This window comes from Equus quagga, chromosome 5 (assembly GCF_021613505.1).
Source record: "Equus quagga isolate Etosha38 chromosome 5, UCLA_HA_Equagga_1.0, whole genome shotgun sequence".
NCBI lineage: Eukaryota > Metazoa > Chordata > Mammalia > Perissodactyla > Equidae > Equus > Equus quagga.
Genome location: NC_060271.1, coordinates 103,457,163 through 103,478,255, shown reverse-complemented (window position 1 = coordinate 103,478,255; position 21,093 = coordinate 103,457,163). Strand labels below are relative to the sequence as shown.

At 46.1% G+C, this 21,093-nt stretch overlaps 1 protein-coding gene across 7 annotated transcripts in view; it reads right to left on the bottom strand.

Annotated features, from left to right (window-relative positions):
- Positions 1-21,093, bottom strand: part of THADA (THADA armadillo repeat containing) — a 308,391-nt gene that overhangs the window by 10,040 nt on the left and 277,258 nt on the right. Inside the window, exons 37-38 of one of the 7 annotated variants that reach the window (XR_006888569.1) lie at positions 18,273-18,349; positions 15,154-15,268 (exon numbers count right to left, since the gene is read on the bottom strand). The exons of 5 other annotated variants lie outside the window; for them this stretch is intronic. The gene's annotated coding sequence lies outside the window, so the exon portion shown is untranslated. Of the gene's footprint in view, positions 1-15,153; positions 15,269-18,272; positions 18,350-21,093 lie in introns of those variants that run through there. One more of the 7 variants, XR_006888570.1, reaches the window with a different exon arrangement.

Here is a 21,093-nt window from a genome sequence, read left to right as displayed (position 1 = left end):
GACTGGGAGCTGAAGACCCAGGCTTCACACAGTGTGTTGGATCCACCACAAGTCTCAGCCTGTGTCCCCTCACTGAGAGAAGTGATCATTTCTAGGCAGGTAGACAGACTTTGAGGTCATTTTCAACTGTACTGATTAAAATGAAAATGCCAATGTGGGTTTTTTCCATGTTTCCAACCTTGAAAACCAATTCAGACCATGGATTAAAAGCCCACAGTCCGATTCTGAAGTACCATTGAGATGCCTTCTAGATTAAGCCCATTGGTCACATCTCCTTCCCAGCCCTTCTCAGAAGAGGTCAAGTCAGCACAGTAAGTGATGAGTAAATGGTGGTGGGTTGAATGCTCCCTGCCCCAAGCTCTAGAGAATCCAGTTTTACGGATCTGTGGAAAAATCCCTCAACCCTGCCATCCAACAAACTCTCCATCCATCCACTCACACAGTCACCCAAGTCTAGTTTTTATCCACCCACAAGTGTTTATCAGTCACCTGCTGTGTGTGGGGCACTGTGAGGAACAAGAGGAAAACCCTAGTCCCTTCTCTCAGAGAGCAAACAGTTTAGTCAGAGGCAAGCTGACAGGAAATGGTTCAAGATGGTTTATGATGTGGACTAATTATACTATTACTAGCAGTAATGAAAGGACAGAAAAGGGGGGGAAAATGTGGGGAGTGGGAGGATGGAGGGCTCCACGAAGGGGAAGCTGGGCAGGCAAAGGGTCAGAGGCCAAGCACAGCTGGGATGAAGGGAAGAGCAGGGAGATTAGACCTGCCCGTTGAGGAGAGGCGTTTGTGAGCGGAACTGGAGGTGAAGGTGGAGGGGCAGTCAGGCTGGAGCGGGCCTGGGGAGGCAAAGGCAGTGCTTGTTTAAGTGAGTACTACTGTGCCTTCTTTTTTGTGAGCAAAAATATCTTAAGGTTTCATTAGGTCGTTTCCAGACAACATTATTTCCAGTCTTCTCCACAGACTTCTTCACTTCCCCTAAGCAGGGCAAGAGCCTGCATTTTAATTAGTCATGAAAAACAAGTGTGGAACTGAAGCTTGGTTCAGCTGCTGACTCTGCCATTCAAGTCTTCCTGGGGCTACCAGAAGCCTCTTTGTCCCCCTGCCTCTCCTGACCCTCCACCCCAGAGCCCAGGTCTCTCTGCTCTTCAGGGTCATGAAAGCCAGGGCTCAGAGGTGCGATTTCCAGGCATGGCAATGCTGAGAGGACTTCATGGCTATCCCATCAAAGGCCAGCATCTCAGCCTTTACCACTAAAGAGAGCTCTCAGATGAACCCTACCCGAGACAAATGCCCAGAGGAAGGTCAGAGTCCTAAGGAACGGGGAGGGGTGGCACTTCCAGCTTTGAAGAACCCAGCAGGAAGTCTGGGTGGGGGAACATGGGTATTTGTGGTGTTAGTCTCTGTTCTTTATCTGAATATTTAAAAAATTTCATCAAAGAAGAACCAAATGTGCTGGTCAGTGCTTTCAAGGGCAGGCCCAGCATGCACTGGGCCAAGTGCCAGCAGTGTGTGGAGCACTGACACTACTGCCACCCACTCACTGCCCTAAGCCGTTGCTTCTGGACTCCAGCCAGCCCTTCCCCACTCCCAACCTGGCCATAGTATAAAGTCTGGAGGGGAACGTAGACATGATTCACCTGGCCAGGTGGACTCGTCTTCTTCCTCCTCCCTCTTTTTCTTCTTTAAGTCCTGGAAACCATTGTTTAAGACAGTACACATGGAGGCAGAACAGACCCGAACACACACAGCTCAAGGGTTCTAAGGTCCCAAGGGGCCCATCAGAAGTGTCTGGACAGGAGTACAAATGCACTTTTTGGTCTTCACACAAGTTTGGTACAGCCACTTGGTTTTTTATTTTTTTAAAGATTGGCACCTGAGCTAACAACTGTTGCCAATCATTTTTTTTCTTCCTAAAGCCCCCCAGTACATAGTTGTATATTCTAGTTGTGAGTGCGTTTGGTTGTGTTATGTGGGACGCTGCCTCAGCATGGCCTGATGAGCGGTGACATATCTGTGCCCAGGATCTGAACCAGCGAAACCCTGGGCCACCGAAGCGGAGCGCGTGAACTTAACCACTCGGCCACGGGGTCAGCCCCTCACCTGGTTTTTTAAAAATCAGGAAATTTCTCATAAAAATCCAAATTTCTAGTATCTTTTGAAAATTCAGAAAATAGAATCTGGTATCCTTAGGTCTGCATTTTAATGTGACAACAGCTGCCTGGAGCAGAGGCCACGTCCTACAGGAGGCATCTGTGCATCCAGTCTGGGACCACACTACTGCCACCTGGCCCATTTTACAGGTGTGTGTCATTTGTGTGGCCCCTGTGGATGTGAGTTTGTGACCCCTACACTAGGGTACTGAGGAAGGCAGCTGGCCTCCAGCCAGCCCCCTACCTTTAGAGACAAGAACACTGCCCCTCAACCAGAGGTCTCCTCTCACCAGTCTCCCCACTGCTCTCTGGGCCTTCCCTCTCCAACTCTCATGGCTTTGATTTACCCACCATTCCCCGTCTGAGAGGTCTTCTTCCTCATCCTGACTCCGCCAGGCCTACCCGTCCTTCAGGACCGAAGTCAGGCCTGTGGTCTAGGTTTCTCCCACTGTGACCTCTCTCTGCTCACAGCTGCGCTCAGTGTGTTCACAGATGGTGAGGGAGGGCAATCCGTGGCTGAACCCCACGTCTGTGCTTCTCCCAGGATCATCTGTAAATAGCACTGGGCACACAGCAGATACCACTCACTTGGCACTTGATTAGAGTCTTGTACTAAGCAATTTATTTCAGACTTATGTTTCTTCAATGGGAAAACTCCAAGACTGCAAGAATCAGGTCACATAGGTAGACAGAATTATTGTTGCCATTTTACATTCAAGGTTTTTGAGGCTTAGAGAAATAACTCATTTAAGATCACACAGGTTGTAAGTGGTAGGGCCAGATACAGACCCAGGCTTGTCTCACTCCAGAGCCTAGATTCTTGACCGTTTTGCAGAGAGGCTTATAAATACTGAATGAACAGATGGATGGATGAATAGACTGATTATTTTCTGTGTGCCCTCCCCCAAACCCGTTCTTTGTCCTCCTCCACCCCGCTCAGTGCCCCAGAGGCTGGCCTCCATGAACTGCATTCCCGAGGTTTCCTTGCCACCTGGCTCTAGCTGGATTCAGCTAACGGAAAGGGAACGCTGAGATTTTGGAGTTGGAGGAGAGAAGTTGGGTATTTCTTTCCTGTGCCCTCCCCTGCAAGTCAGCAAGGTTCTGGCAGTGGCTGCATCTCCCCAGTTCAGCTCTCCATTCCCTCTGCTCTCAGCTGTAGGTGATGGGGGGCGGTAAGAGCTTCCTACTGTTGCCAGTCTCTAGGAACCTCAACATCACTTATTGCTTCCCTTCACCTAGTGGTTATCAACCTCAGCCAGAGATGACGTTGCCCCCAGGGGACATCTGTCAATGTCTGGAGACATTTTTGGTGTTGGTTGACACAATTTAGAGGAGGTGGTACTATTGGCATGTATTGGGTAGAGGCCAGGGATGCTGCTAAACATTCTACAATGCACATGACAGCCCCCGCTGCCCTCAAATGTCACTAGTGAGAAATGTCAAGGTTGAGAACCCCTGCCTTAACCTTACCCACAACCCTAACCAACTGTAAATAGTCCTTGCGGGGAAGTCTCCTTAAGTGAACAGTCCTGTAGGCGAATGGAGGGAACTCTTCAGTGCTCATCAGGAAACAGGCCAAGGGCTCTCTCTGGGCAGATGAGAAGGAGCTCATCTCCTCACTCCTTTTCCTGGAAGGCAATGCCTAGCTCACTTCCTCCTCGCCAGCTCTCTTGCTACAGACTACTTTGTGTCTGGAGGTGGAAAAATTTTCCAGGTCTGAGGGAAAGGATAAAAACACCATCATTTGAAATTCTAAAAATGCTTGGGGAAAAAACCCTTTCAAATGGAAGTAATTTGCTTTCTCTTGATTTTCTAGCTGTTTTACTATGGAACAAATGGCTGGGTTCCCAAAAGTTCCTGTAGATCCAGCTCCCAAAGACTGAGATCCCACAGATACAGTCGGATGCCTGATGTAAACACTTTTTTGGTGACCTATCCATGAAACCAGAAATACTCCAGCAAATCCTTTGTTTTCATTTTAAAGAAAAGATATTTTTTAAAAAACCCTTTATTTTTAAAGCTAAAAAACTATAGTTTAAAAAATGTGGACCTACCTCAAATCACTGGGTAAATATATACGTATTTTTCCCCTAACTGTATCCAACCCTAAAAATGGATAAGCCAACATGAATGGAACAAATAAGCATTTCATAAGACTTACAAGTGCGCACTTCTCATTCAGTAGGGCCATACTTCACCGAAAAGGGGTTGATGAATTAAATTAGAACTGGTTAGTAGTATACTCAGCTCAAAGCTTATAAAAATAGTTGCATTTGTTCACTTCCAACCACATCAAATAAGGAATGGATTCAAACAAACATCACCCTCAGGCAACAATGCCTGTGAAGGGACCAGGTTCCCCTAGGGGCTGTCAGCCTATGGGACAGGGGAGCAGCACCCACCAGCCTCTCAACCTTTCAGGGTGCTGCATTTGGACCCAGTTTTGTGTGCAACTCACTGTCCTGTTTCTTGTGCTCTCTCCCCAGCTCAGCAGCAAAGAGTAAGGCGTGCACATGGGCTTCGTCCATGGCTGTTCCAGAGCAGGATAATGAAGGCCAGTCCCTGGGGCCCTGGGGTGTGAAGGGGCACAGGGTGAGGAGTGAGCTGGGTCCAGACGAGAGATGCTCTGGACAATAGCGACTGGCCCACACTTGGCATTCCTCCCTTCAGCAAGGATTCTTGGGGCCTGGACCTTGTCAGGGCCTTCCTGTGCAAGACGCAAAGTCAGACCCCGACCCCTGCCCCGATGATCCCCGCCCTCTCCAGCTCTTCCCCTGCACTCTGCCTGCTCCATGGTGATTTCACTCTGCTGAGCCTCCCAGAGTGTTCAATGACCTCCACCTCTTCAGCACCTTGTGCTTTAGTCCTCTCTACATGGTCACTTACTCCAAAGCACTCGTGCTGGAAGGGGCAATCTGCCCCCCTTCTCCCCATCTCCCTAACAAGCCCAGGAGGAGATAATGACTCAGAGAATAGAGAGCAGTGAAGCTCTGGGTTTTTAGCCAACAAAAAAGAGAAAAGAGAAACTGTCGCAGGACGGATTTACATTAGCCTGTAGGAAGAGCATCTGGGTGTTAAGGGGTTTGAGACCCCAGAGTCCATTGCCCAGAAAAGCTCCTTTCCTTTCTGTATCAGTCCTTCAGTGGGGAGCGGGGGAGGAGGGATCAGGAGACAGGGGAACTCTGGGAAGAAGCAGGTTGTTTTTGACCTTGAAGATGTTTTGATCTTGCCACGAATGTTACTGGTCAAAACAATCAACATAAAACTAAACTGACAATGGCTAAATAGCACATGACAAAATTCATGATAACAGACCAAACAAGTCACGCTGTTGGTAACACTGAAAATGCCAATAATAATAATAGCAATAACCGCCACCAGGGGGAAAATGTGACTTGGTGGAAACAAACAAAAAAATATAACTGACAAAATCTAAAACCAGGTATGTTAAAATTCTTATTGACTAAAGTGTTCGACCAAAAATCAAATCCTTACTGTCAAATTTACATATCAAAGAGCTTATACTTAAGAAAATAAGGGAGAACATTAGAAATGGTTTAACTGCTCTCTATAAAAAATTGATCAAGGAATTAAATTGGCTTGATGGAGTTATACTGGAAAATAATTTCTTGATGAAAATTAATCAGTGTTAGTATGATTCAGAGTAACAATTTGTATTTACATACAGTTGCAATGTCCTCCAGGTCAAAATAGTGAGGTCAGAACATACTGAACTCATCTGAATATTTCTGTCCCTTGAAGGGAGAAAAGGGAGGTGGCTCTCCTCTGAGAGAAGTCCTCACTCAAGGAGCAGCCTAGTCTGCTTCCACAGCCTGCCCCTCCCTACACGCACAGCCTCTCACCTCTTCTCTGAGTCCAGTCTGTCAGTGTGAGCAGTGCTGTCTCTCCTCTGCTAGTTCCTGTCCTCTTCTCAGTGGCATCTTGTCCTGAACCCTCGCCTCTGTATCCAGTTATCTGTCCTGACAGTTGTACCCCACCTCTCCATCCCCACTGCCACTCCTAGGTTCACCCTCACCAGTCTTCTTTAAGAACAACGGCAACCTTCTAAGCAGCTTCCTTGCTTCCTGTCTTGTCTTCTTTATCTCCAAGCTATCTTCTAGCCTGTGGTCAGGGAGATCTATCTTTCTCTCTTTTTTCTTTTGAGGAAGATTAGCCCTGAGCTAATTACTGCCAATCCCCTTTTTTGCTGAGGCCCTGAGCTAATATCCGTGCCCATCTTCCTCTACTTTATACATGGGACGCCTATCACAGCATGGTGTGCCAAGTGGTGCCATGTCTGCACCCAGGATCCAAACCGGCAAACCCTGGGCCACCCAGAAGTGGAACGTGCGAACTTAACCACTGTGCCACCGGGCCGGCCCCTGGGGAGATCTTTCTAACGCCTCTTTTCCAAAGACTTCAGTGGCTCCTCAAAGCCTGAATGTCCTAACTCCTTAGCATGAAGGCTCTTTCTGCCTGGCTCCGCTGCCCCGACTGTTACAGGAATAAGTAAGTCCCTAGCTCTCTGGTATTATTCCCCCATCGCTAGCGGGTTGGCCATATCAGCCATGGGTGTTTTAGGTTCACATCTTCCTGCATTCTGGGCTGTTAAGTCCCTTTCTCACTAAGTTCTTCCCCTGCCTTAGTCTAGTCTTTTTAGCATCTCTTTGGTGACCTCTTCATTTCCAGAGAGACTCTTGGTTCCTCACCCTTATTCCTTTGGTTTCTTTCTAGCTCTAGCAGAACGAGGTCAACATGTCTTGGAGGGTGGGGATGGGATGGTACACACCTGCTATTCCTTCTTAGAGCAGACTTAGGACGATGTCCATCAAGAAAGGATCTCCACTGGGGCTGGCCCTGTGGTGCAGTGGTTAAGTTTGGCACACTCCACTTCAGTGGCCCGGGTTTGCAAGTTCAGATCCTGGGTGTGGATCTATACCATTCATTAGCCATGCTGTGATAGCAACCCACATATAAAGTGGAGGAAGACTGGCACAGATGTTAGCTCAGGGCTAATCTTCCTCAGCAAAAAAAAAAAGAAAAAGAAAAAGAAAAAGAAAAAGAAAAAAGAAAAAAAGAAAGAAAGAAAAGACCTCCAGTTCCTTAAAATGTTAAACATAAAATTACCATATAATCCAGAAATTCCAAGCCCAGGTATATATCCAGAAAAACTGAAAACAAGTACTCAAACAAAAACTTATACATGAATGTTCATAGCAGCACTATTCACAATAGCCAAAAGGTGGAAACAATCTAAGTGTTCATCAATGGATGAATGGATAAACAAAATGTGGTGTGTATCCATACCATAGAATATTACTCAGGCATAAAAGGAAGTCAAGTACTAACACATGCTACAACATGGAGGAACCTTGTAAACATGCCTAGTGAAACATGCCATATATGGCACAAAAGGCCATATATGATATGATTGCATTTATATGAAATGTCCAGAATAGGAAAATTCAGAGAGACAGAAAGCAGACTGGCGGTTTCCAGGGCCTGGGAAGGCGAGGGGAGGAGAGGGAGTGATGTCTTAATAGATGAAGGTTTTGTTTGGGGTGATGAAAATGTTCTGGAATTGGATGGTGGTGATTGTTGCACAATATTATGAATGTACTAAGTGCCACTGAATTGTATACTTTAAAGTGGTTATTTTATGTTATATGAATTTCACCTCGATAAAAAATAAAAATACAGAAAAGAAAGGACCTCCTTAGGGATGGAGCCAGAGACTGTGCCAAGAACAGAGGATAATTCAATTCTGTGTCCCTGCAGCTTTAACGAAAAGGTGGTGGGTAAGAAAGGGCCTCTTCAATGAATATTGTTCCCCAGGACACATTTCCCAAAGACCAACCCTGAGCAGGAGTGTGAGGAGTGGACAGATGAAGGTGGACGAGGGGCTGGCCCTCCCTCCCCACTGCTGGGCCTGGCCCACACAAGCACAAGAGGTGTGGGACTCGGAGGAGTAGAAAGGTTGCAAACCTAGGAGGGTGTCTGAACAGCCACTGAGGAGGGAACCCTGGCTTCCCTGTACCTCATCATGTTCTGTAATAAAGCAGGACATTTTACGTCTGAAAGCACCTGCAAGGTAAGATGTGTATGTAAGCAGATCCTGTGAAATAGAGTTTTCTGCAGAGAGCAGAGAGCAGAGATCAGATCCCAAAGCCCAAGGAGAAATCTCTTTACCCGAATTACACAGACCCACTCGTCTGGTTTCCATTTCATTGCCTGAGTCTGTTTTATAGTTGTGCTTTTTCATGAAAGCTTTTAAGGGAGGCTATTCCCTGACGTCAGGCAAAAAACATGTCCGAATACAATTACATTACAGAGCAGCGCTCTGGGAAGAGAAGGCAGCCCGAAGCTTGCCGGTGTCCTGTTTCCTTCCCTTTAAAGCCATTTGAGTGCTCTCTGCTCTCTAAAAGCAGAAGACCCCAATCCCAGCTCTTCCGGTCCCTCTGTCAGAGCTGCCAGTGGCACTGACCTGGGAAATGCAGGGAAACCTGTGTGCCCTACAGAGCGGGAGATGTGGACGGACAATCAGGGAGGAGTGTGTAGCTAGGCTGTGCCCCACACTGGCGCGCAGGCCTGAGCTAGCTAGTCTAATGTCGCGCGTCTTACAATCAAGGTGAGGGAACAGAGCCTCCTGCTGTTGGCTACTTCTCAGCGGTCTACTCTAAAACCTCCTTTCCCTCCTTTCCACTTCCTCCCCTACCCTCCTGCCCTAATCAGACTTGCTCCCAGGCATGGGAAGTGGTTTTCCTAAAAGCTATTATGAAAAAACAGCTTTTCTCAATCAAAATCTGTTCTAAGGTGAGCAAATTCTCCATATTTTACGTCCCTTCCCTGTTTCTTCCTCCTCCTGACAGGAGCTGCCATCCTCCTCACTTTCAGGTAGAGGCCGTTCCTTCTTCCCTCAGTGTCTGCCTCAGACAGATCAGCACACTCCTGCCACTTCTAGACAACCCTCTTACCCTTTTCACTCAACAATCTCCCTTCCTTTGAAATCCATACTAACCACCTCCCCATTCTTGTTAACCTTAACTAGAGACCTGGCCTCTCTCAATGACGCAGAGTCACTGCCACACCACTGGTGACTTCAAGATCCATAAAGATGTTCCTCCCAGTATTTGGTTTCACTATTCTTCAACCTCCTGAATTCCAATACTCTCTGTCTCCCATTTCACTCTACTTCAAAAAACCATAATGGCATCTGAGAATTTGTCATTACTTGCAATTGTTTCAATCTCAAGATCTCAAATTCTAAGCTTTTTTATCACTTTAAATGAACATCATCAGTGCCAAATTTATTGAGCACTTACGTGCAAGCACTATTTTAAGAATTTCATGTATATTAATTACGTATGTATTAATTACAATGACCTTTCAAAGGTTTTAGGAGCCCCATTTTATAAATGAGGTCAGCAGAGATACAGGTTAAGATATGGGATTCAAACCACATAGCCTGTACACTACGGCCCCTACACTATATGGCCTCTCTAAAGCTCTAAAATGACTATTTCACCTTCTACTTCTTCCCCTGAAACTACCCCCTCACCTTAATCCTGACCACGTCCTCGGCCCTGCCCTTCTCTCAGGCCATCGCTTGCCTCTCTCTACACATCTTGGACCCCATGGGTCTGTGATGCTCTTCCTAGCCTATAATCCTCTTGTCAGCTTGACCTGGTACCAGGCTCAACAATGCTCCATAACCACCTCTCCCCAAACCCAATCTACTGTTCCACTGTGAGCTATCAATTTCAGCTGAAGAGAGGCTGTATGCTGATTAGGCTCTCTATAAATTCATGCTACTTAATCTTAGCTGGCCTCTCACTGCCCCCTGGTAATTCTTTCTTTCATTTTTTGGTGACTTCTAACTGAACCTCTATATAAACTGTTCCAATCTTCCCCCTGTCCCTATATTCTACCCCCTAACCACTCCTTCTTTCAGATAATCTTGTCTTCTACAAAGGACATTCAACGTAAGCCCAAGCTTCTGTCCTCCCCAACTTCAAAATTTCCCTAATGATTCTTTTAAAACATTAGCTTGAAAACAGAGCAGGGCCTAGGAAATGCAGTTTTAGGACAAGAGAGTATGTCAATATTTGTATGAGAGACAGCCCTGGAGAAGCAGAGGGAGAGCCTAAAGACATATGGGAGGAAAGGGCATTATGGCTGGATGAAAGTCATGGGGATGGCATAAGGTGCTGTGTGGAGCATGCGTGGAGGTGAAGGCGCACTTTTTTTTGCTGAGTTTGACGTGGGGAGGATGAGAAGACAGATGATGTTACAGAGTGGCCTTTTACTTACTTCTAAACTCCTTGATGTTGGCTTCTGACCTTCCCACTACTGGACTTTCTCTCTCAACTCTCTTATGACATCCTCTCAATCCTTATCCTTCTTGATCTGACCTTTTGACTGTTTGGCATGGTTGAACAACACTCTCCTCTTGACTGTTCTTCTTTATGTGGGTTCATGACAATGGAACCTTTTAGTTTTCTTGATGAGTCTTTGTTATTTCCTATGCTAGCTCCCCTCCCAAACAATGGCCTCCTAAGAGTGCTCCCTACCTTTAATTTCTCTCTCTCCCTGCCCCCAATCCATCCATTTATTTCTCTCATTCAATATATATTTATTGAGCCCCAACCATGTGCCAAGCACATGGCAGCTGTTAAACTGTAGCTGAATTAATCTTAATGCATAGCTCTGATCATGTTACTGATTTGTTCAAAAATCTTTACTGGTTCTCTAGTGCAAATGATATCCAGATCCTCTGGCCTGGCACTCCAAGTTTTAGTGGACATCTGTTGTTTTTGTGCCTTAGCTTCCATTCACCTTCTTTGGATAGCTGTACCCCAATCTCCCCCTGGAGAGTCAACCCTTCCATATCTTTTAATTCACGTGGTTTGGGTGGGGCTAACCCAACTCCCCACTCCAGACATGGGCACCTACCCCAAGTCTAAGCCAATCAGGGCATCATGTTTCCCCCTCAGAGATTAGTTCCGGGATGGAACTAGACTAGAACCCAACTAGAGCCATTTAAAAAGCAATGGGACTTTATGACACAGGCCTTACGTAAATGAAGATGTAAAAGCTAGATGTGCTGTAGCCATCTTACAACTCCAAAGGAAGGGACAGCCTATCTGAAGACAGAACCAACTGAAGAGCAGAGGGGAGAAATGGCAAGAAATCAGGTCCTTGGGACACTGAGCCCTTGAATTATGCCACATCTGAAGCCAGCTCCAGCCCCTGAATTCCCTGTTACATGCTCTCTGTGCTAAAGCAGCTTGGGTCGGACATTCTGTCTTTGCATGTGAAGAAGTCCAGCTCGATCCAGAGGTCCTCCACCGCATCCCAGCTTCCATCTGACCCCACCCCACTCACACACTGGAGGCTTGTCCCGTACTAACCCATTCCCTTCCTGAAGAGGCCTCACACTTGGCCACCCCTATGTTTCTGGAATGCTCCCCATCTTTCCTCACTGAAATTATACCCATCCTTGAACGTTCAGTTCTCACAAACTTTCCTCCAAGCAGCCATTCTTCTCCAATCTCCCCCAATCACAAATGTTTGTCGAATAAATGACTAACTGAACAAACAATGACACAGAGAACAAGGGACCAAGAAGGGGTTCTCTAAACGGATGTATAGACCTGGGTTCCAGCAATCACGTTCTCACCCCTCAGGGTTGGGACTTGTTTTCTCCATCTTCCCACTGGTCTAAATCCCTGCTTCCTACCCTCTTTGGCCATCATTTCCCGAAAAGTTTCCCCTGGGACACTGGCTTTTTAGAATGTTAGTAGATATTTAAAACAAAACAAAAGAAAAAACTCCAAACTCCAAAACCAACTGGGACGGGGTTGGGGGGGGGGGGGGTGACTATTAAATAAGTTTGGAAAATTCTGAGTTAAACAAAGGTTTATTTTTTTTTTAAATGCAAGGAGGTGGGGATGGGGGCAGGGTATGTAGCCTTTCTCCAGCTTACTCATAAAATAGGTACCAGTGCAGAGGGAAGTGCCACATTCTTCCCTGCAGACAGGCTTCGGTTTAAGGTAGTGAGGGTTATTTTATGTACACATATAAATATCCTACCCTTTGTTCAAGGTGTCTATTTGCTCTGCACAGAGACTATTATGAACATAGAAAACTGTTCATTGTTAAATATGGCATGCTAAGTGGTTTTGCTTTCTGGCAAATCTCCAAACCATAATTATTAAGGGACTCAAGCTGCTGAGGAATTCTTGGGTTACAAGAGGCTTTGATCCTGCGCCTGCCTTCTTTCCCTGACAGGAATTTGCAGGGGTGTGGTTGATTTGCATTGTTCTTCGCTGCTGTGGGGCTGCTCCGAAGGTGAGGATTGGACAGAACTTCAAGGTGACCAGGGGCCTGGGCCCCTCAGCAACTGCTGAGACAAGGCTCTGGCTAAACCTCTGTCCCTTCCGAGCCCCAGATGGCTGTAACCAAGGGAATGCACAAGCTCCGTCCAAGTATCGGAGTCGGAATGCTGTGGCTTCTAATATTCAGTTTCCCACACGCTCTGGGAAACCCAGATTCTCAGGCCTCGCTCATTATCGGGTTTCCAGCTGGGGCAAAGCCTCTGTACTGACGGCTGACATAACTTTGCTCAGCAAAAGGCAACAGGCTCTGGGTGGGTGAGGCTTTGTTATTTTATTCCCATCAAAGTCGAGAGATATAATCCAAAATTCTTTGGGAAGCTACAGCCATTTGGCAAAACTCACACAGCCGCCTCCTCTACAGAGTGAAGATACCTCAACTCGGTCACCAACCGTTGGGTCAGACTTCTGAAAGAGCCAAACTCCTTTCTACTGAAACATATGATGAAATGTCAAGGGGTACATATCTATTCTGTCAACCGCTTTTAAATTCTCCCCTGCCTGAAAAGAGAGATAAGAACGAATCTATGATAGAGGGAATAAAAAGGCACCTCCAAAATAAGGTGGTAAGGTTCTCTAATTGGGTGAATGGACGGGATTCTATAACAAATACCAAGTTTCTGGTTTTCCAGCACTAAAAAAATATTTAGCAATTGAAGATGGAACTTTGTTCACTTTTCATGTTTGTTTTTATTCATATTTTAATACAGCCATTCTGTGAGATATGCAATCACCCCCATTTTACAGATGATGAAACTGAAGCGAAGAGAGTAGAACCAACTAGTTCAGGACAGAGGCGACGCTCTGCTTCCCAGATCACTACTCTCTGTCTAAGAGGGTGCTGCCTTCAAAGCTCTCCTTCCCAGATGGGAAAGCACCTCCTCGGTTACGGGGAGAGGTCCTCTGTTGGTGAGTGGAGATGGAGAAACAACAGCAAGGAGAGATGGGAGAGAAGACTGAAATCAGAGTCCTTCAGGGCAGCAACCAGAAACCAGAGGTTCTATTGCAGGGGGAGCTCAGGGAATTGCCAAGACCCCACCTGTTTTGGGGACGGAGCCAGAAAGGAGTTTCCTTCAGCGTCGGATCCCTTCAGGAGAGGCAGAGAGTGCAAGCAAAGGCCACTGGGGCCCTAGTCATCAGCCCAAACTGTGCTCTTCACTGTCTATTAGAGGCTGCTTCTCACTGGTAAGCAGTCAGGTAATCAGTCACAGAGAGGAGAGAGGGGTACCGCATCCTGGGCAGCTGGGCCCAATTCCAGAAGACTAGGCTTTGGGGCAGTACAGGGAGCTTCTGAGTCTCCTTCTCCCCTGAGAGGTCAACTTAGCGGGATCTCCTCTGTCTCCTACCTCAGTCTATTTCACCCCCACCTTCCCCAATGGCATCCATCTTAGGAAGATGCAGGTGAGCTCATTCCAGAAATGGGAGACCTTTTGTCCGCCTCAAGGTGAAGGTCAATGATTCACATAGCTAAAAATGAACTTAAGGCCACCTATCAATAAAAGGAAAACGAAACACACACAAAAGTTACATTCCCCTGCTATTTAAATTAAAGCAAGGAACATAAAACCTTGTTCAGTAATTACAACCAACACTCAAATAATTACATGTTATGGACCAGTGAGAGCAAAATGAGGAAAAAGGAGGTGGAGAGGTGAGGGTAGGGGAAAGCCACAGACTGAAAGAGAGCAAGCCCAGAGGCAGGAAGTGAGGCCCAAGCTCAGAAGTAGGGATGTGAGTGAGGGGAGGGAGGAGACACGAAAAGGGGGGTATTCAGCAGATTCTGTGGGTGAGGTGATTTGTAATGCCCCGGGCAAGGCTTATTAGAGGGTAACTATTCCTTACAATACCTCCTGATCTTCACCCTTAAACTTCCAGATGCCCCCTTGGAGTGGGGACCCACACAAGCCCATCGGGAGATGAGTTGCCAGATTAAACAAGACGGCATACTTATACAAAAAATTATTTGTGGTTTATCTGAAACTCAGATTTAACTAGGTGTCCTGTATTTTTATTTGCAAAATCTGACAACCCTATACTGGAGGTTAAGCCATTCTTTGGACGGGAGCCTCCACGACCAGGCCAATATTTACACTGAGAGTCAAGGGAAATCAAGTCAAAGGTCACTTTTGGAAATGAGGAGTGAAGCAGCAGAGATTATACTAAGCAGGATAGAAATCAGCAACTAGGGGATATCAATCCTCAAGTTTTCTCCTCCTTGAGCTGTTTATTTCCTGCTATTCTCCTCCTGAGACTATGTTGGCCCCTCTTCCTGCCAAGGGTTATAGAGGCTAAAAAGTAACTCTACACAGGGTTACATTGGGATTGTGGGTAACTTGGCCTGTGTGGGGCTTCCTGAAGATTCTGGAAGATTCTGGAGGTTCTGAAGAGGACAGCAAGCTTGCAGAACACTAAGAAACAAGTAAAGCCAAAACAAAACACAGTCCATAAGTTCTAGGATGCTAAAAAAAATCTTCAACTCCATTTTAATCACTGTAACTTTCCAAGTGACCTGACTGAAACCATGCCATCATGCTCAGGGGAGAGGGACAATGCAGCTGCCCTCAACTAGAAGCTCCAGGTTCACTCAGCACTTGTTGAAGAGGACCCAAAGTGATGTTCACGGGGCCACAGCAACTGCCCTTGCTAAGGGGCCAAGAGGCCATCTTGGGGCTGAAACAGAGTTGCTGTTGCCAAGTCCTGATCCATGGACTCTGGGGCAACCTGGAAACATAACAAATCGCAACAATTGGCTACAAGTGAGACAGCAGAGCTTTTCAGTTCCCCATGACCCTGACTATTCACTCTAACTGCACAGCCAGCCAGTTCATGCATTTATGCTCCTTGACGCATCCTGGAGGCACCAGAAACTGTAATTCTTAATATATGACCTTCTAGACTTAAAAAAATTATGTATTTTTATATATAATAATAACAACTATTATTATAGCTTAAAATGGAATCATTCCATATATTCTGTACCACTACTTGCTTTTTTCAGGTAACGATGTATCATGGACACCTTTGCAAGTCAGTTCGTATAGATTTACTGTTATTTTTAACTGCCGCATGGTATGTGGAGGTATCAAAGTTTATTTAACTAATCCTTTGATGGACATTTAAGTTGCTCCTTCTTTTCCTGCTATAAACAGTGTTGAAAGGAATAACCATGTACATATATCTTTGCACATGTGCACATATTTCTCTAGGATAAATTCCTAAAAGTGCAATTATTGGATCAATTGGCATATACATTTAAAATTTCCATAGATACCATTAAACGCCCTCTAAAAATGAACAATTTACCGTCCCATCAGCTATGATCTTGCCTGTTCCTTTACAGCCTTACCAATCCTGGCTGACAGCGAACTTAACCACTCAGCCACGGGGCCGGTCCCGAGTTTTCAATTTTTGTTTTGTCATTGGCATAACTTATTAGAAGACTGTGTGTAAATATCCAAGTGGTATTTTGCTGTTACATTTTTATTCTAAATTTCTAGTTTGCTGGCAATTTGGTCAGAATGTGGCCTAGAAAGATTACTACTTCATGGAATTGACATTTTCTTGGTGACCCAAAATATAATCAATTTTTGTAAATATTATATAGTTATTTGAAATGGATGCTTATTTTATGTCTTTAGAATACAAAGTTTATACATATCCAAGCTTTTACATATGTCATTCAAATCCTTTATAATCTTATTTATGTTTGGTCTGCTTGACCTTATAAATTCTGAGAAAGGTAGGTTAAAGTATCCTACTATGGTGGTAACTTTAACAATTTCTTTCTAATATTTCTTATAGTGTTTTTTGGAGTGGGAGGTATATTTTGATGCTATTTTCCCTGATGTATAAAGGTTTATGCCTGTTACATCTTCTTTGTGGATCACACCTTTTATCATTATCCAATGCTTCCCTTCTTGCCCATCTTCCTACCTTTTGTCTGAGATTTTAGTTTGCCTAATATTACTATTGACACCCCTGCTTTCTTTCTGTTGCCATTTGCCTGGAATAGTTTTGTTCATCCCTTAATTTTCAACCATTCCACATCACTTTCCGTGTCTCTCTTGTATCAAAGTGACATATAGCTAGATGTGCTCCCTTCCTCCTTAGTAAGAGAACTCTAGGTAATGTGCCCAGGCCAAAAGAACACATTTCTTTGCACATCTTGCAGCTAAATATGGCCATATGATTAAGTTGTAGCCAATGAGAGGTAGAGAAGTGTTTCATGGGACTTTGGGAGGGTTCCTTAAAAGGGAGAGGGCTCAAGCTCTTTGCTGTTCTCCTTTCTCGTCTGCAGTGAGGACAGGATGGTGAATGCTTCTAGCAGCCACCTGGGACCAAAAGGTGACTGAGGATGGAAGCCAGGTGCCAGGATAGTGAATCAGAAAGACGGGAAACGCCTGGGGCCTGAGGCCCTCACGACTGAGAGCTGCCCACCAGCCGGGACTCCTCCTAATGGACTGCTTTTACTTGAGAGAGAGGGAAAGAAACTTCCACTGTATTTAAACCATGGTTTGTTTGGCTTTTTGTTACATGTAGCTATCACGATTACCAAAAGATACATCAGATTTTGCCTGTTTTGGGGGGAAAATTCAACCTAAGAGTTATTGTCTTCCTTCCTTTAATGATTTGAGTCTTAATTCCTATTTCAGTTATATTAGTAGTTACATTAAAATGCTTAACAAACACATTTGGACATTTATTTCCCAAGAGATATCCTTTAGGGTCTTGCGACTCTGAGTATGGTCTGTTGACCAGCTGCATCACCATCACCTGGGACTTTATGAGAACTCTGGAATCTCAGGTCCTCCCTAGACCTACTGAATCGGAAGCTCATTTTCACAAGGTCCTCAGGTGATCTGTGTACACACTGAAGTGTGAAAACCATTGCGTTAGGGGGCACTGGCATCCCCTCCCCTGCTCTGGGTAATGTGTAATGATTTCTTCAATTTCCTTCTTAGAGCCTGGGAAGGCTCCAGTAGAGAGCCAAGCCATCAGCAGAGCATTCTTGGCTTTGAAGATCTGGCCCTCACCTCTCTAGTTTGAGTTCTTTTTTTTTTCTTATTCTTTTTTTTTTTTTGAGGAAGATTAGCCCTGAGCTAACTGCTGCCAATCCTCCTCTTCTCGCTGAGGAAGACTAGCCCTGAGCTCACATTCATGCCCATCTTCCTCTATTTTATATGTGGCATGCCTACCACAGCATGACTTGCCAAGTGGTGCCATGTCCACACCCAGGATCCAAATTGGCGAACCCCGGGCCGCCGAGAAGTGGAACCTGGGAACGTGAGCACTTAACCGCTGTGCCACCAGGCCGGCCCTCTACTTTGAGTTCTTGTCCTTCCCCCACCCCACTCAAATTCTCCACTCCTCACGCTGGACTACTTATAGTTCCCTCAAAATGTCATGGCACTCCCTGGGGACAGACCAAGTCCTTGTCTAGTAGCCTACCTAACAGCCACCCCCCTCCTTCCTTGCTAACCGAAGTCCAATTCTGTTCTGGGGGTGATGCATCCAGCTGCCAGTGACGTGCCTAGCTCTGCCTCGTTCTCCTTTGCGTCCTTCCTCCTCTCTCAGCCTACCTTGGCAGCTAAGACGGCCACGTACCCGGATCTGGCAAGGAGACACAGAGAGAGATCTGCTGGGGGATTTGGAGGATATATTTTCTTCCTGAATAAAAAGAACCTTGTGATAAGAAAACGTTATGTTCTTGCTCCTTCCTTCCTACCTTGAATGTTGGGGTGATATCTGAAGGTGCAACAGCCATCTTGTCACCATGAGAATAAGCAGGTCAAAGCCGACAGGCTGAGGATGACAAAGCAGAAAGAGCCAGGTCCTTGACTGGGAACCTGTTTCTCTGGCCCTGCTCCCCTTCCTGCTTTCTCTTCCCATCTGCTCCAAATTCACTCTCCCTCCATCTCTCCTTTGGCTAATATAACTTGGACGTGGAGTATATTCTAGCTCATTAGCTCTAACATATTATATTCCCTTTTTTTAATTTATAGTAACAGCTAAGTTAAGCCTTTCATTACAAATATCACCCATCTCCCTAAATCTCCCTACCCACCAAATCCACTGCTCTAAAATGAGAAGAGTGGATTTTCAGTTCTCTTAGACTGATATTATTTGCCCCCATGGGTAGATCCAGCCAGCCCCAATCTGGGCAAACCTACCCTCACTCTCCCCTCCCACCCCATTCCCAGGTGGCTCACCTTGATTTTAGCAGGTTATGTCACGGGGTACAATGCCTACTGGGACTGATTTTTTAAGTTTCTGTGGTGGCTGGGGAGTGGAGGTTGTAAAATAGAAAAGAAATTAAAGCTTGAAGTTTGGTGAACTTTTCCCTTCCCCTCACATGTGACTAATGACTTGCTGATAGAAGCGGCTTTCTCAAAGATGGAAAACAATCTCAGATTTATGGACACGTCTGTTCAAAAAGACCCAGTGCTGCTTGAGGCCAAGGTGGAAACACTGTCAGGAGACTCTTAAATCTATTCTGGTTGGAGGAAGGGAACAGCAGGGAGGAGCTTGGGGAAAAGGAGAAGGCAAGAGGAACTGGCAGGAGAAGAACAGGGGAAGGTCAGCCCTTGGGAGCATCTCTCATGCCCATTCTCTGAGTTCTCCAGGAACGTGAACGCAACAACCATTTCCAGCAAAAGGCGTGAAGGAAGCCAATGAGCCTGCTTTGCTGGCATTGTTTTTACCTGAGTGCCATGCTGCACACACCTTCCACATGGAGGTAAAGGAAGATGGGGGCAAGCAGAACTGTACATATGGAGATGAAGGAGCCTTTTATCTGAGACTGGGACTTCTGCTTCTAAGGGTTCTGACCCCTCACTGTGAGCTTGGGAAGCCACCAGAAAAATATTCCTGCCAATTTCTGAGTCAAATCTAAAATACATGGCCAGAATTCTCATGATTGGACCAGTCTCTTACAGCAACTGCTGTCTCCCTGTCTCACGCATCCCTCCTGGAAAGGCCAGGGGTGGGGGCAGGGGCGCTGCTGGGAGCAGCCCTGACACTGCGCATCTGGACAGCCTCCTGGGTCTTGTGGGTGCAGAGCCAACATTTTTGAGTGTATAGTTTATAACCACAGCTTCAAAGTATAAAAATAGAGTGTGAAAAATAAAAACAGGACTCAATCAGAGCCTCCATCACCCCGCTGGTTAGAGAGGTTAGAGAAATAATAAAATTAGAGTTAGCAGACTGAAAACTGGAAGAGCGCTCACGTGCCTTGGCAAGGAGAATTCCAGGGCCGAGACGTGTGCACAGTCCTTCCTAAGTGCTTAAGGCTGCTCGGCTCCCACTTAAAACGTCTGTTATCACTCCTGTCTCCCCCGGGGAGTTATTTACGAACGAAGGTTTCCCGGCCAGCCTGCCAAGCAAGGCATCTTTAACAGGGACCGGCCCAGGCAGGAGGAGCTGAAGGAAAAGCCCACAAAGGCTGTGGGTCCAGGCGCCGCTCGACTCCGCGTCTTCAAACACACCCAAGCTGTAACTCAAAACCTGAAAACAATCCGAATCCTTTCCTCAACACACACCGAACCTTTCATGTCAGGCTCCATATACTTCCCTAGCCCCACTCCCCACCCCAGCCCCACTCCAGGGCAGACATCAATCTGCTTAGCAGTGTAGGTTCTGGGGAGCTTTCCGCCTCAAAGCTCTCATTTGGAACAGATTAAGGAGAAGAGGACAAGAATCTGATCTTTTTTTCTTTTGAAAAACATTAACACATTGCGACTTTGAAGCAGAACCATTATGTTCTACGGGTGGCTTTTAAAAGAAGAGAATTTCATTTTCTGGTACGACAGGACTGGACTGCTTGGGGAGCCCCTGACAATCCATCCCTGTCTAAGCTGACCCCAAGAGCCCAGTGCTGGATCACAGGGGCCCCTGGGCTCACTGTGAGGCTGGGCAGGGGGCTCCGACCTAAGGGGAGCTGCCCACTTCAAACCCCATGTCCACATCCATCTCCAAAGTCGCCCATGCTTCAGGAGCAATGTGTCAGCCTGACGTGACCTACTTGAGAATTTAACATGCCCAGCTTTGTGGTGATGGAGATTCCTGCTCTTAAAACGCTTACAGTGTGGGTGGGATCATAACCAAGCAACAATGTAAGAGCTAAACAGTGTGGGTCTGACAAAAGGAAAGAGAATACAAAGGCCTGGAAGGCTTTGTGGGAAAGGAAGGCCCGGGGCTGGGCCTTGTAGAACCAGCACCATTTATGCAGGTGGAGGAGGACACACCAGGCCTTTATGGCAAGAGCAGAGAGGCGGGAACGGGCAGGGTCTACGTAAAGAGATGACCGCTGGACTCTCTCCTCCATTTCCCCATTCTTGAGTCTCTTTTAAGCATGGTCTCCCCCACCTCTGCATTACAGAGCTATCTTTATAGTAAATTCTAGCTATGGGTAATGTAATTGCAAGGATTGCAGTCTTGCTTCCCAATAAAGTTGTTTTGCATTTTAGGTGATGTGTGTGATCCTAGGAAATGTAATGGAGATAAGAAAGGAAACTGAAAGTTAGTGAAAAAATTTAGATCAAAATTCT